Source organism: Anticarsia gemmatalis, chromosome 30 (genome assembly GCF_050436995.1).
Source record: "Anticarsia gemmatalis isolate Benzon Research Colony breed Stoneville strain chromosome 30, ilAntGemm2 primary, whole genome shotgun sequence".
NCBI lineage: Eukaryota > Metazoa > Arthropoda > Insecta > Lepidoptera > Erebidae > Anticarsia > Anticarsia gemmatalis.
In genome coordinates, this window is record NC_134774.1 from 1,965,190 (window position 1) to 1,982,563 (window position 17,374).

Genomic DNA, 17,374 nt, shown 5'->3' on the forward strand with positions numbered 1-17,374 from the left:
CTACAATGATTGTTGTCACGTTGACAGCCGAATACTGATAACACTTATCACCTATTACTTGTTATCATTGATAAGATAATGATTAAAGAATTAAGTACAGGTGGGAGATCGTGTTACATAACTGTATTGGCTAAAATAAACAGTCATTTTTGAAAATTTCAGTACGAATTGAGGTCATACGAACTTTTGTAAATTGATAATGAATAAATATCATTGGACAACTCACACACGGTCATTTCATTCCAAACTAAGCACAGCTTGTACTGTAACCAAATAACTGATAAACATACTTATATACTTGTCAATACATACTTATATTGATACATTAATATTCAGGCTCAGAACAAATACTCGTGCTCATCACACAAATATTAGTCCCGGGTGGGATTCAAGGCCGCCACACGCGGCGCTACGGTTATTGCGGCGAGGTGACCACGTTAACCACTGCGCCAAAATTGCACCTTCCATAATATTCTCAATAGCGAAATGTTTTTCATACAGCTCTGCCTATACCTTCTCGTAATCGGCGTGATATCCATACTAATATTATAAATGTGAAAGTAACTAACTCTGTCTGTCTGCTACTCAATCACGCCTAAACTACTGAACAAATTTGCAAGAAATTTGGTATGGAGATATTTTGATATCCGACAAAGGAGAAAGGCTTATCATCACACTACGACCAAAAGGAGCAGAGTACCAGTAATATTTTTTACAAAAACGGGGAAAATTTTGACCCATTCTCTTATGTGACGCAAGCGAAGTTGCGCGGGTCAGCTAGTATTCTCAATAGCAAAACGTTTTTCATACATCTGCCTACAGCTTCGTGTAATCGGCGTGATATTATGTATATAAAAAGAAGAATAACATTTTCATACCCCAGTCAAAATATATTATTTCATTTGTTAATGAATAAATTATACGAATTTGAAGAGAACAAAGGCTTAATAAAATTTTGTGTTTATTCAACTGGTTTGACTGGTTTCTTCCGGTATATGAACGTTTATATAAATGTCTACTGACAATAACAGTTGGCATATATAATTTTATATTCTTTAGCCGATATTCGGTTAAGCCAGTTTAATTGGTACCACAAAACAACCTCGGCAAGCGTAGCTTAACCCGAGAGATCGATCTCTTCTATAACCCTAGAAATAATTGATTGTCAAGAGAATTGAATAAATTTTCGCTAAACATTTTTTTTATATCTATTAAGTCCCCAACCCGCACTTGGCCAGCGTGGTGGACTCACGGCCTAACCCCTCCCTCATTACGGGAGGAGACCCTTGCCCAGCAGTGGGACATTAATGGGTTAAATTTATTATTTATTTATCTATTAATGTCCCATTGCAGGGCAAGGATCTCCTCCCAAATGAGGGATGGAGTTAGGCCGTGAGTCCGCCACGCTGGCCAAGTGCGGGTTGGGGACTTTGAATGCCTCCAAAAAATGCATTAAACAAATTTTAGGCATACAAGGTTTCCTCACGATGTTTTCCTTCACCGTTAGAGCAAGTGATAATTATTTCTAATACACACATAACTTCGAAAAGTCATTGGTGTGTTGCCTCGGGTTCGAACCTGCGACCACTTGCGTGGGAGGTACCAATTTAAACTACTCGGCTAGCACTACTTAATATACATAATTAAATAACATTCGTTTTTATCTTGCTATTGTTTAGTTAATAATAATAAGTTTATATTATCTCTCATATTGTTGTACCTAACGTCTACATTATAAATGTGTCAGGAAACCACATAAAATAATAAAATTTTCTGCCTATATTATGAATATCATGAGTAATTATTATGTTGAATAGAAACCATTTATATCAGAATAATATACATACATACATACATTCATCCATACTGACAAACTTTCGCATTTATACTATTATTCGCTTGCGTCACGTAAGAGAGAATGGGTCATAATGTTCCCCGTTTTTGTAACATTTTTTGCTGCTACTCTGCTCCTATTAGTCGTAGCGCGATGATATATAGCCTATAGCCTTCCTCGATAAATGGACTATCTAACACTGAAAGAATTATTCAAATCGGACCAGTACTTCCTGAGATTAGCGCGTTCAAATAAACAAACAAACAAACAAACTCTTCAGCTTTATAATATTAGTATAGTATAGATAACATACAATCATACAAACATACATCCATATTTACAAACTCTCGCATTTATAATATTAATAGTTTCCACTGCGACTTCGTTCGTGTGAAAAGGTTTACCGAAATGAAAAGTATCCTATGTGAGATATTAGGTTAATTTCAGTTCAATCAGTCGAAAATTTAAGAATATTTATACAAACTTTCAACCCCTATTTTAGTCCCTTAGGGATGAAATTTATCAAAATCCTTTCTTAGGGAATGTTTACGTCATAGTAGTTCAAAGTTTCAGCCCGATCGGTTTAAAATTGACAAAGTTTAATACAAACTTTCACCCCCTATTTTATCCCTTTAGGGGTAGAATTGATCAAAATCTTTTCTTAGCGGATGCCTACGTCATAACATCTACCTGCATGCAGAATTCCAGCTTGGTCTGTTCAGTGGTTTGGGCGTTGATAGATCACTATGTCAGTCAGTCAGTCAGTCAACCTTTGAGTTTAAGTAGCCCGGAGTTTGCCAAAGTCATTCAGCTGCAACTCAAAATGGCGAACGCAGTTACAAAAATTAAATTATTGCGTTCCAAAAATCAAATCTAAGGGACCATAGAGGTTGTAAACCGCGACTCGTTAGGGTTCCGTACCCAAACGGTTAAAACGGGACCCTATTACTGAGACTTCGCTGTCTGTCACCAGGCTGTATCTCATGAACCGTGATACTTAGACAGTTGACATTTCCATAGATGAAGTATTTCCGTTGCCGCTATAACAATAAAACTAAAAAACAGAAAAAGATTATTTTTTAAGGCTTCTGCCCGCGAGAAAGCTAAGAGGCTGTAAATGTTTCTATATAAGTCTGTATTTAGAGGTATATAAGTATGTTTATCAGTTATCTAGTTACAGTACAAGCTCTGCTTAGTTTGGAATCAGATGACCGTGTGTGAGTTGTCCCAAAATATTTGACATAAGAGAGAATTGGTCCAATTTTTTACTGGTACTCTGCTCCTATAGGTCGTAGCGTGATGATATATAGCCTGTAGCCTTTCTCAATAAATGGGCTATCTAACACTGAAATATTTTTTCAAATCGAACCAGTAGTTCCTGAGATTATCGCGTTCAAACAAACAAACTCTTCAGCTTTATAATATTAGTATAGATGTTAGTTACCGTACTTATCCAAAACGGCTGGTCCGATTCTTATGACAGTTTGTGAGCATATTGAGTAGGTCTGAGGTTCGGCCAACGTCATTTTTTATATCCCTAAGTGACAGTATTTTTTATTTAATTTGTATGGCAAAACTAAGTTTGTCGGATCACCTAGTTTATTTATTCCCGTGTAAATCCCGATCCCTTGGGAACTCCGGGATAAGAAGTAGCCAATGTATTACTCTGGGTCTTCAGTCACCTACATACCAAATTTCATCGTAATCAGTCCAGTAGTATTTGCGATAAAGAGTAACAAACATCCATACATCCATTCTCACAAATTTTCGTATTTATAATATTAGTAGGATTTCAGTCGAATTGTACGGAGCCCTGCGAGTCCAACACTCTTTTGGCCGGTTTTTTGCATTGGCTAAGGTTGTTGAGTCGAAGATAATAGTAATGTGATCACGTACAGATGTTTTACCGTTACTCGATCCAAGTTACACGTGTACCTGTTTCAAAACAACTAGTTTAAAATGACTTGTGCTCTCAAAAGTTACAATCTATACTAATATTATAAAGCTGAAGAGTTTGTTTGTTTGAACGCGCTAATCGCAGGAACTACTGGTCCGATTTGAAAATTCTTTCATTGTTACATAGCCCATTTATCGAGGAAGGCTATCCATACTAATATTATAAATGCGAAAGTAACTCTGTCTGTCTGTCTGTCTGTCTATCTGTCTGTCTGTCTGTCTGTCTGCTACTCAATCACGTCTAAACTACTGAACCAATTTGCATGAAATTTGGTATGGAGATATTTTGATACCCGAGAAAGGACATAGGCTACTTTTTACCGCGGGAAAATGACGCATTTCCCGGGAAAATTCAGAAAATTCAACGAAGTCGCGAAAAATAAATATTATAATGACATTGAATTAACAAAATTCCGTTGCCATGGCAACTGTTTTAATGGCGGATATGCGTTAGCGCGACTTCGATAAATTAAGAGATATAAGTAATTTTGAGAATATTTTTCGTGAAAAAAAAGCATATTTTATATCATCACGCTACGACCAATAGGAGCAGAGTAGGTAACAGTAAAAAGTGTTACAAAAATATGGAAAATTCTGACCCATTCTCTCTTATATGACGCAAGCGAAGTTGCGCGGGTCAGCTAGTAGGCTATACATATATCATCACGCTACGATCAATAGGAGCAGAGTACCAGGAAAAAATGTTACAAAAACGGGGAAAATTTTGATTCATTCTCTCTTATTTATTTATTTATTTATTATGGTTTTCCCACAGAAAATGCGAGTATAAATACAATCAAATATTTTCTTAATTACTAAGGCTGTCACATTTTCCAATTACGGGACAACCGACATTCACATATAAAATGAGACTATATACATTTAAAAAAAAATAACATTCAAGATAACAAAACATTAAAAACTACGGATACAGGTGAATAAGAATAAAGAAAGTAAAAACATAATAATAATCATAACAGTATAGTAATTTGATATTAATTGTCACTTGCACCAACTCGTGGCTTAGTTGTTTGGTAGATGGGGGACCATATTATACACTAGCTGACCCGCGCAACTTCGCTTGCGCCACATAAAAGAGAATGGGTCATAATTTACCCCGTTTTTGTAACATTTTTCGTTGCTTCTCCGCTCCTAACGGCCCTAGCGTGATGTTATATTATTGCCTATAGCCTTCCTCGATAAATGGGCTATCTAACACTGCAAGAATTTTTCAAATCGAAAAACAAACAAACTCTTCAGCTTTATAATATTAGTATAGATGCGTAGTTCCGTGGAGGGCACATTAAATTGTGGGTCCCGGCTGTCATTTTCTAAGTTCTTTGACAGTCGTTAACAGTAGTCAGAAGCTTGAAAGTCTGACAACTAGTCTTACCGAGGGGCATGTTATAACCCAGGTAACTGTGTTGTGGAGGTCAGATAGACAGTCGCTCCATGTAAGATACTGGTATTCAGCTGCACCCGGTGAGACTGGAAGCCGACTCCAACATAGTTGGTAGAAAGACTGATGATGTAGTTGATGATGATTTATTTATATTCATCTCAGTAACCCTCATGTCCTTATTATGTTGACTGCATAGTAATTGTAGTTATAAATACTAATAGGTTTTAAAGGGATTCCTTACAAACATTGGCAGGTTGCCAGTATTAAAAACTAGCTTAGAGTACGCAGGATTTCCCGTTCAGTATTTACTGAGTCCCGTGACCAAAGAGTTTCTGTTACTTAGGGTACATACATACATAATATCATACATGTGATAGCCGAAGGTGTATCAAATGCAGCCATTTTTGCAATTTAGTATGTTAGTCTTATGTATTAGAGGGCAAGTAATAAATAACCTATTCTAATATATCGGACACGTTACCAGCCTCCGAGCTTCGATTAAAAATAATCAATTTATTTAATCCCCAACACGCACTTGGCCAACGTGATGGACTTAAGGCCTAACTCCTCCCTGATTACGGGAGGAGACCCTTGCCCAGCAGTAAGACATTAATGGGTTAAATTTACTTATGTACTACGCCATCCGCTTCATAATCATATTATGCCCGAAGTACGTCTCAAGAGCCGCAAAAGTTTTCTACGTGTCATCGAACCTATCAACTCCCACCCAAGGGAAGCGCGGTTGAGGCTCTGGCGCGAAGGGCATACACCTCCATCTGATTTCATCCAGCCAGCGGAGCACCTTCCACCTGGACACGACCGACAGTGGGCTGTCTGGAAGTCCCTAAACCGGTTGCGAGCCGAGACGGGCCGCTGTCGAGACACTATGTGTAAATGGGGTTTGGCTAGTCGAAGCAGTTGTGACTGCGGTGCCCCATCACAAACCATGGCACATCTGATCCAGTGCCCTCTGTGTCCCACAACCTGCACAACTGAGGACCTTAACTTGGCGACGGATAACGCAATTGAAGTCGCCAAGTTCTGGTCAACAACTGTATAACTACATAAATAAATATAAATGTATTTATGCATTATGGTGAGTCGTTGACACGACAGAAGAAGAAGAAGACTTATGTATTTTATTTATAATTTATTTACAGAGTCAGTGTAGAGTTTTTAATTAAATATAACCAATTACTGTCCCATTGCTGGGCAAGGGTCTCCTCCCGTAATTAGTAAGACTGATAAGAAACTAGTTTTTAAAGTATATCAAATCGTGACATAAGATTATCTGACAAAGAGAAATAAGCCTATATTTAAGCAAAAACTGTATAAATCAAAGGTCGCTTTTCGAATTAATTTTAAATTGAAACAAAAGCCTTGATTTTAAACAACTTAAACGATTTTGCAATAAAATCTCATAAAAAAAAAACAATAAATTTCGCGCGCAAAAAACTCGATTTGTTGTTGACATTGACAGATTAAAATGGCGGCTGCCCACGTTCTATTACTCTATGCCACGCAACATACTGAGATGCCAATCGTAATATTGCAGTGCGGAAAATACGTCTTGCATTTTAGGACCTGTTTTTAAACATACATATTATTATATAAAATGTATATGTTTTTGTATGTGCAAAAAAGCCAGTTTTATGATAATGATCGGGCGTGTCGGATAACTCGATAAATAGTGACGAGTATTTTATTTAAAATGTCCTTTATTTTGTAAATTTTGTACAAAATGTTCAAATCACTGTCTAAATTTTACCTAACAATAAGTCAGAATTAATTATTTCTTCACTAAATGGTATAGGAAGATTACTTTATATTACGTTACTAATCATTTTTGGCAATTTTTCAACACATAATTTGTCAAAACTGTAAAGAAAAATTGGCCATAAGATATTTCGATGAAGAAAAATTCTCCAACTCAATCATTCGAGCCAAAAGAAAATCGCATATTTTCACTGAAATAAATAGTTTTAGGTAAATACCTTAGAATACACGTGTAAATGTGGGACAAGTTGCAAGTACTTTATAATTTAATGCAAAATTAAACACAAAATTGATTACGCAAATATTATTCGCAGTAGTTTCCATAGACAATGTTATTTTTTCAACCGGTGTGTCAAATATTCTATTATTATGCCAAGGTTGTATTGTATCACATACTGAATATTTTCAGGAATACGCTTAGAAATTTATTTTAATTGAGGAAAAGAGAAATATACGGAATACGACGAATTTGTGGCATTTTTAATAACTATAAAAACCCGGCGTGATTAGTGGACTTACTCCCGAGTCCATAATAAAATAGATCTGTTGTTTTGTTTTAAAGACAACTCCCGCACTTATAATTCCTCTTGTGTCGCGGGGACTTTTACAAACATACAAACAACGGACTCAAAGTACAACCAGACCCGAAACAACTATTTGTGGATTAAACAAATAATTGTTCCGTGTGGGAATCGAAGTCACGATTTCCCGACGCAATGGCAGTGGTGACCACCTTAACAGCACAGTTGGCCAGTTTCAATGAAACTGACCGCCGGCGCTAGGACATTATTATTATATCCATACTAATATTATAAAGCTGAAGAGTTTGTTTGTTTGTTTGTACGCGGTAATCTCAGAAACTTCTGGTCCGATTTGAAAAATTCTTTCAGTGTTAGATAGCCCATTTATCGAGGAAGGCTATATATCATTACGCTACGTCCAATAGGAGCAAAGAACCAGTAAAAAATGTTACAAAAACGGGGAAAATTATGACCCATTTTCTCTTATGTGACGCAAGCGAAGTTGCGCGGGTCAGCTAGTTATGTATGTACCATAAGCGAAGTATATGGAATTTTATGATAAGCACTAAAAACCTTTAATAAACCTTGTGACTTTCCTCAAAGTGCAAGGAGAATTTAATTTAAATATATCTTTGAAATGGAGACAAATAAATGTTTGGGACAAAAACAAATAAATAATAGTCTTCCAAATGTACAAATTTTGTCAATCGGTAAATCGTAACCGGTCATCACGATGTTTTCCATCACCGTTGGAACAAGTGATAATTATTTCTTATACACACATCACTTGGAAAAGTCATTTTCGCTTAGTCTGGACGCGGCTATTGGTGTGTCTCGGGTTCGAACCACACATAATAAATTAAGTGGCTTCCAGTTTCTCGGAATGCCTATATTTTACATGCAGCGACTGTATAATCCGGTCACCCATCCACTGATCAACCTCGGTAAGCGTATCTTAACTTGAGGTATCGATATTGTTCTCTGATCTGTCAAAAAGTCCTTTTTGTAGGAGTATTTACTGAACAATTGCAATAAAAATATGATCTCTGAACTTGTTATACCTACATACTTAAATACATAAAATTACGTATTTTTCCCATAGGGGCAGGTAGAGACCAGAGAACGTCACTTGGTACGATCCTTACAAACTTCCCTTGCTTCATTCACATACATACATACATGTTGTCATACAGGACCGCCGGTTACGAGTAGCACCTGACTTTTTTGAAAGACATAACTGAACTAATCCTACAAATATTATAAATACGAAAGTTTGTGAGGATGTATGTATGGATGTTTGTTACTCTTTCACGCAAATACTACTGAATCGATTAAATGAAATTTGGTATATAGGTAGCTGAAGACCCAGAATAACACAGGCTACTTTTTATCCCGGAGTTCCCGAGGGATCGGGATTTACACGGGAAGGGTTTCCACGCGGACGAAGTCGCGGGCGGCGTCTAGTATGTTCATAAAAACAAGACATAGTGAGAACAAAACCTCTGAATGAAATAAAAAGATCAGACAACCTATTATTAGAAATGAAGCATTACGCAAGAGAGCGAGATAGACATATACAGAACGACGCGTGAAAGAGCGAGACAGAAATACCAGTCATGACAATAACAAGTATGTTTTTTTAAATCCTTTAATGGCTTTCAATCGTCTATTATTATTGTAAGTGGACAGTTTTGCAACTACTTTTTTAATGGTTTTGCCAATGTCAAAGTTAAAAATCATGTAATATAAATAATTTCATTCATTTTATTTGCGAAATTTGATGTACATACATACGTTATATCACGCCATTTCAGGGTAGGTACCAAAGAACGTCACTTGGTACGATCCTTACAAACTTCCCTTGTTTCATTCACATACATACATGTTGTCATACAGGACCGTCGGTTACGAGTACCACCTGACCTTTTCTCAAGACATCACCGATATGATCTGTGTATGTCTTTATAAGGCGGCCTCTCCCAACTAACTTCGATTTGGAGCTAATGCCTCAGTGGCGGCCGGTAGTGTATCTGACTGCTGAACTTGAGGTTCGATTATCGGGTCGGAGTTTGATAACGTGCCCGGTATATGGCAATAGGCTCGCTCCCAATTCATGGGACTAACATTGTTAATGGGTGAACCGCATACTCATTTCATAATTGCATAAACCATTTTGCTAATAAAAGGAGTGGCCAGGAGTTTGTTGGCAACTCTTCTCATTGGCCCTACCTTCCGAACTGGCGGTAAATTCACTCTCTGTATCATTGACTATCATAAGTGTCAGCATTTGACCTAAATGAATAAATGATTTGATTTTTACATCTCTACCAACTTCTCGAGGGTACCAAGTGGGGTTCTTTGGTCTCTGCCTGCCCCTAAGGGAAAACGGCGTGATATTATGTATGTGACGCAGTCAATATATTCATAGCTTAGCTTTTAATCAAGGTTAGTCTATAATTAACTTCTGAACGACTTGTAACAGGAAAACATGACAAAAACATCAATAAAGTGTAACTAATAAACTATAATGTATGTTATTTTCAATAATTGAAATAAGAGTAAAATAATGACTCGAGGCACTGTTCCTCTCACTCAACATAAGCAGTGAATTAAGCAAGCTTTAGTTCTAGATACATCATTATCAGTCTAGCCTTTCTTCCAAGTATGTTGGAGTCGGCTTTCAGTCTCACCGGATGCAGCTGTATACCTGTATTTTACATGAAGCAACTGCCTATTGCACCTCCACAATCCAGTTACCTGGGTTATATCAGAATACCTCTCAGTAAGACTGGTTTTCAGACTTTCAAGCTTCTGACTACTAGTAATGCAAGATGCTGAAATTTGGCATGTATGTTCCTGGGACAGTATTAAGAAGGGAAATATTTTCCAAGCTAACTTTATCCATACTAATATTATAAACGCGAAAGTAACTCTGCCTGTCTGTCTATTACTCAATCACGCCTAAACTACTGAACCAATTTGCTTGAAATTTGGTATGGAGATATTTCGATACCTGAGGAAGAACATAGGCTACTTTTTACACCGGGAAAATGACGCATTTCCATGGGAAAATTCAGGTGGCCGACGAAGTTGCGGGTAAACTCTAGTATTTTGTATAAATTAGGAGAAGAATATCCCAAAATCTACATTTTACTGATTTTTAATCCAATCTTTAGCTACAATCCAGCCTTACCATGTGTAACAAAAATCTATGTGGTTAAAACCACAGGGATAAGTTAGTAATATCATAGACAACAGTTCTATGCACTCTCTAAAGAGCATTCACCTTTAAATGTAACAAAATTCACATTAATATACAAGACTACAATCTCTATTCCCAATCCCTCTTTCTAAAAAGTAAAATTCAATGAATAATATGCCTCTCCACTGATTTATTTTGAACTACATTATAGAATAGGTTATCTGATTCACTTATAAACAAATGTCTATCTGTATTTATGTTGTAAACAGTTAAATATATTGGAATATCTAACTAAACATAGATTTAGCACTCAGTCGGCCATTTGCAAAATGGTTTCTTTGAATATGTCTGAACTGAGGCAAAGGTAAACATTTGTGAGCCTTGTCTTTCAATTAAATATAGGTAGGTATTCTCTTCACTTTTAAAGATTTGCATAAATGATGTAAAATTTAAGAAAAATTATTTGCATCGTTACTAAGGTGCTAAATTAAGTTGTTGGAGGCCACATAAGACTTAAGGAAATAAATCCATTTATAGTGACATCTCTTTCTTGTTTATTTTCTATGTAGTTGACAGAAAAGAGATGGAATATGTACAATTTCATATGTCTACTATTGTTGTGAAATATACAGTAATATTATATTATTACTCAATGCAGTAAATATAAGGAGTGGTTGCTGAATTAATCATTAAGCCAGAACTATAACCAAAATGAAATATTTTTTTACTTTTTATGTAACTTTTATTAATGAGAATTACAGCTTCTTTTAGAGTACTTATTTCCTTTTACCTATCAGCAAAATGTAAGTGGTTAGGTATAAAAACAATTAATTCATTAAAGAAATCTGAATAACTATCCACTTTCCATTCATTCAAGTATTATCCTCAAAATCAATAAATACAGCACATATTTAGTGGAATATTCCTACTCTCAAGAATATCAAAGATTATTTTGTTCCGAGTAAATACTTATAAACAAGTGGTTTGATACTATGTGTGGTAAATTTTGATCAAAACATAGACTTTGTGGCAAGTTAACTTTATTTACGTTTTATTTGGATGATAAACGGGGAGTACAATGTTTCATAATGTCAAAATCGTGTCGTATTAGCTATACATTAATCGTTTAATTGGCCGCTGATAAGGATTACAACTAATATTAGGTCATCACGATTTTCGTCATATTTCAAGGTGAGGAGAACAAAAACTATGAAAACTTCACACTCGTTCAACTTCTGAGGTTACTGAAATACATTAAATGACGTATGTATTCGTTAATAACACGAATTCGCGGAACAAAATAGATATACATAACTCAAGTACCTTTCACCGCCAAAAACTTTTCGACATTGCAATTTTTTTTTAAATTTCGAACATGTCAAGAACACGGGCCGGTACAATCTATTCAGCCGTAGACATTCTCGTTAACCATTTAAATGGAAATAAAAAAGTGAAGGCCTATTTATATGGGGCACTCACCTCAGATTCAGAAGTCAGCACGCCAAACGATTCGGTACAAAAAATCCAGTGTATCACCACTCACAGTATCTTATTTTTGTCACAGCACAAAATCCACACAATCAAATTATCATGGCAATCACAGATAATAACAGGGCTTGATATTCCAAGAAATACTATTGTTGATACACTTAAATTATTTTTCGCGACGTATAAGCTGTCACATACGTGCGCACGAGTCGAGTGAAGAGTGCAAATTTCCTACCATGGAGTTGCCATGTTTCTAAATATATATTTCGCCGAAACATGTCGATGTTTTGCCAAAACATGATTTTTGTTGCTGACAGCGAACTAAGTTGTTTAATCTTTAATGTTGACGTCGATTATCACGTTAGTTATATTTACTAAGCTTAAAATAGATGGATTTTACACTAAGACTTTTATTCACAGATTGGTGAATCACGCTGGTTAGATAATTGCAATTTTAACACCTAACAATGAACATATTTCGGCAAATTCATAATAAATACTTATTTTACTCTTGTTTATGTATTTTCCTTTTAAAGGGGAGCCATAACCTCAGCAGTAGGACACAAAAGAGAGTAAAAAAATATGTATCTTGTGTTTTTTATTCTTCAACAAGCATGATATTTTCTTATTACCTATATAACATCTGTAAATAACGAACGCAGAAAATAACAAACAGAGGATTGTAGACACAAATTATTTTCTGAATGTAAACAAATCCTAGATCAAGTTATTTCTGGAGATGATAAAAGAACATTGACCAACATAGCACATTAAAAATCGCAAGTCAAATAATTACGATTTTTTTAGGACGAATCAACAATCAAATATTTTGCATGAGACATCAAAAATTGCTTTCTTTTAAGAAAGTATTGTATTTTTACGTCATGATTTAGAATTTTAGTTAAGACCATTTTTTAAATCCTAGGATTGTCTCACTGCTGAACAAGGGTCTTCCGAATGAGGGAGGGTTAAGACCATGAGTTCAAGATCAATATTGTTAAGAGTTTATTAAATTGTATGGATGCGAAGATCGCACCAAGCGACGTCATTGCCAACCCCTATGAAAAAAGGCGTGATTTTATTTATGTACGTAGATACGTAAATAAATAAATAATAATAATAAATTTAACCCATTACTGTCCCACTGCTGGGCAAGGGTCTCCTCCCGTAATGAGGGAGGGGTTAGGCCTTGAGTCCACCACGCTGGCCAAAGGCGGGTTGGGGACTTACGTTAAGTGGGGGAATACGTATAAATAAGTGAAGAGTTAAATGAATATTTTGAAATTCAGCGACGCTTTTTTATTTGGTGTGTCGTTTTTTACAAAATTTTCTTTTTTTTTTTACTCATAGTTAAATCAGAGGAGGTCCTCAATTCGACAATAAGTTTTATTCGGAAGCCTAGTGTTCATTTGATAAACAAATTGGTAAATAATGATTCGTTTCTATATCCAGGTTCAATGCTAAGAAGTAGACAATTTGTTACAATGATAAATTATTTAATTTTGGCTTTCTTCCCGGTTTTATTTGTCATTGTTACTCAGTGGACGTCCATTTGTTAAAGGTGACAATAATTGTTTCAGGTAAGCAGAAAAAGAATGACCTCGGAGTAGAAAATGTAGGGAAAAGTAACAAAAAAAAAATTTAAGTTAAATTATTATACAATTTGAGTGTATTTGCTGATTGTTATCACAATCATCGCTGTTTTTAAAAGGTTATGGACATCAAGAGATCAAATCAAATATTAGTAGACGTAAGTACGACCGATATGTGTATAAATAGTTATTTCTACACGCGACTCTGCCCGTATTGAAGGATCTGCGATCCAAACTTCAAAGAAAAGAAAACAAACAAATATGCCATGCTAACTCTTGCATTTCAAATATTAGCGAAATAAAATGCCACGAAATTATATATATATATATATATATATATATATATATATATATGCCTCATTCATTACAGATATATATTTTTTGTCTGATAATGTATGGAGATTGGAGAATCCATCGAAATCTTACATTATAATTATCGTGTTTTACAACAATTAAAATATTGTTAATAAAAACATAGGCTGATATAGACAAACTGTCAATAGAATAAATAAAAAAATTTTTTTCAAGTTATATTTCAAAATAAGTAACTATAATGCGCACATTACAACATACATCCGAAACTCCCTAAAACCGCAAGAATCTTTATAGACTGGCAACATTAAGAGACTCACCTACCTGTTATTAAAATACCCGTGCGTCATCACACGAAAGAGACAGCTATATAGCAGATAACGCTTGAGAGAAAGAGATAAAGCACTGTGACGTCTACAACAAGTTCTGAATGAAAGAGAGGGAAATATATATGATAACTGTTGTTGAGAAGAGATACTATTATGCCAGTGATGCAAATCATCTTTTAATGATCGAAACTGTATAAGTCTAAAATAAACCACAAAGTATTCTAAACTTTATTTTTGGTGAAATAAAGTCGAAATTACTTTAAATGTTTTTTGTCTTCCGCCATTTTGTTACCATAATATATAATTTTGCCTAGGTACATCTTAAAAGTTATGTGTGCAAAATTGATTTTGCTCTGACTTTGCATTGAAACTCATTGCCTGAATACTTATTGATTTGATTTTATTATCGTTATTTTGTATTAGAAATAATGATCACTTGTTATAACGGTGAAGGAAAACATCGTGATGAAACCTTGTAGGTACCTACCTATAACCTGATAGTGGTTAAAACAGTTCTTAAAATTATTCGAAAACAAATCCATACCTAGGTAGGTACTTAGCCAGCGTGGTCGACTCTCATTCCGAGAAGGACCTATTCCCAGCTGCGATGACAACAATCAAATCGATTTTTTATTAACTAACTGATCCACGCAGGCCATATTTCAGTATCTTAGGAGATATCTTAGTAGCCTATGTTTGAAAGGTCTTAAACTATTTCCAGGCTAAATTGAAACTGAATCGATTGTGTTTTCTAAACTTCCGTTGCTCGTTCCGTATTAAAATTATAGCAGTGTTTTGTACATTCATACATAATATAATCACGCCTTCTCCTTCTTCCTTTCTTAGAGGAACCTAAGCAGTGAGCAAAGAACGTCACTTGGTACGATCCTTACAAACTTCCCTTGCTTCATTCGTATCCATACATTTTGCCGTCAGTAGGTAGGTATAGAAGTGAAAACTTTTTATCTATACTAATATTATAAATCTGAAGAGTTTATTTGTTTGTTTGTTTGAACGCGCTAATCTCAGGAACTTCTGGTCCGATTTGAAAAATTATTTCAGTGTTGTATAGCCCATTTATCGAGGAAGGCTATAGGCTATATAACATCACGCTACGGTCATTAGGAGCAGAGTAGCAACGAAAAATGTTACAAAAACGGGGAAAATTTTAACCCAATCTCTTAGATGACGCAAGCGAAGTTGCGCGGGTCAGCTAGTCTATGAAATAAACCAAGATAGACTTTTCTTTTAGTCATATTCAATTATCGTATAGTTAGTGGTCAACCTAGTGTCAAAGTTGTTCAAGCCATGCATTTGACATGTCTTAACGACTGTTATCTAAATTGATTGTCATTTTACGTACCCTCTGAAGCACGGAGACGCTCAGCTAGTCATTTAATAGGTAATTATTATCTGAAATATCTTAGTAATTTCAAGTAATTATTACAGCTGAAACAATTCTAGAACTTTTTTAACATAATGCTTGTTTAATGTTTATAATATAAATATTGGATGTCTGTCGCCTGCGCAACGAGGTCACGTAAATGGAAGCCGTGACCTATTAAAATATAACCTAACTTTTTTGACATATTTATTACTAGCTGACCCGCGCAACTTCGCTTGCGTCCAATAAGAGAGAATGGGTGAAATTTTTCCCCGTTTTTGTAACATTCTTTACTGGTACTCTGCTCCTTTTGGTCGTAGCGTGATGATATATAGCCTATGTCCTTTCTCGGGTATCAAAGTATCTCCATACCAAATTTCATGCAAATTGATTCAGTAGTTTAGGCGTGATTGAGTAGCAGACAGACAGACAGACAGACAGACAGACAGACAGACAGAGTTACTTTCGCATTTATAATATTAGTATGGATCACTATTTTTGTTTCAAAATGCCTGTTTTATAATATTACCGGCCAAGTGCGAGTCGGACTCGAAGGGTTCCGTTCCGCATAATATAATTTTTTATTTTAGTATTTGTTGTTAAAGCGGCAACCGAAATACATAATTTGTGATAATATCAGCTTTCTAGCTATGACGGTTTATGAGTGACAGACGGACAGACAGCTTAGGCTTAGTAATACGGTTCCGTTTTTACCCTTTGGGTACATAACCCTAAAAAGACAAATGACTGCTTCTGTGGCGCCAAAATATTCTCAATATAAGTCCGGAGAGAGAACGGCAGAATATTCAAACATCTATACTAATATTATAAAGCTGAAGAGTTTGTTTGTTTGTTTGTTTGATTGTTTGAACGCGCTAATCTCAGGAACTACTGGTCCGATTTGAAAAATTCTTTCAGTGTTAGATAGACCATTTATCGAGGAAGGTTATAGGCTATATATCATCACGCTACGACCAATAGGAGCAGAGTACCAGTAAAAAATGTTACAAAAACGGGGAAAATTTTACCCATTGTCTCTTATGTGACGCAAACGAAGTTGCGCGGGTCAGCTAGTAAATGGATAAATCCAGTATACCAATTCCGAGAAAGGCTTCCCGTGACGTCATCGTATCACTATAATTGCTCGCTCAGGCAACAATATTTTTACAACACACTAATGTTAACGACTGTCAAAGATGTTTGAAAATTATCTATCTATCGTATCATTATGGTTAGTGGTCAACCTAGTGTCAAAGTTGTTCAAGCCGTCCGAAAAGCCTTTGACGTGGCTTCACGTGTCTTCCGAAGCAGGGAGACACTGAGTTCAAATACCACGCACCCATCTATAGAATGACCGCGCAAAGGGTAGCTTAACCCACAGTTCGTTTACCGATCGGTGAGCACAACTAGCTAACACATTAACGTGCCTTTCGAAACACTAAGGAATTCGGTATGTATAATATATGGTCACCCATCCACAGTACAACCTCGGCAAGTGTAGCTTAACCTGAGAGATCGATCCGTGCGGCTGTTGTTATTTAGCCACGGGCTCCTGCGTATAAGAAGTCAAATTAAACA

At 35.7% G+C, this 17,374-nt stretch overlaps 1 protein-coding gene across 1 annotated transcript in view; it reads right to left on the reverse strand.

The window, feature by feature from the left end:
- LOC142985627 (uncharacterized) overlaps nucleotides 1-12,397 on the reverse strand; it is a 53,880-nt gene extending 41,483 nt beyond the window's left edge. The window contains exon 1 of the mRNA XM_076133912.1: nucleotides 12,171-12,397. The gene's annotated coding sequence lies outside the window, so the exon portion shown is untranslated. The remainder of the gene's footprint in view (nucleotides 1-12,170) is intronic.
- Between the last annotated feature and the right edge of the window lie 4,977 nt (nucleotides 12,398-17,374).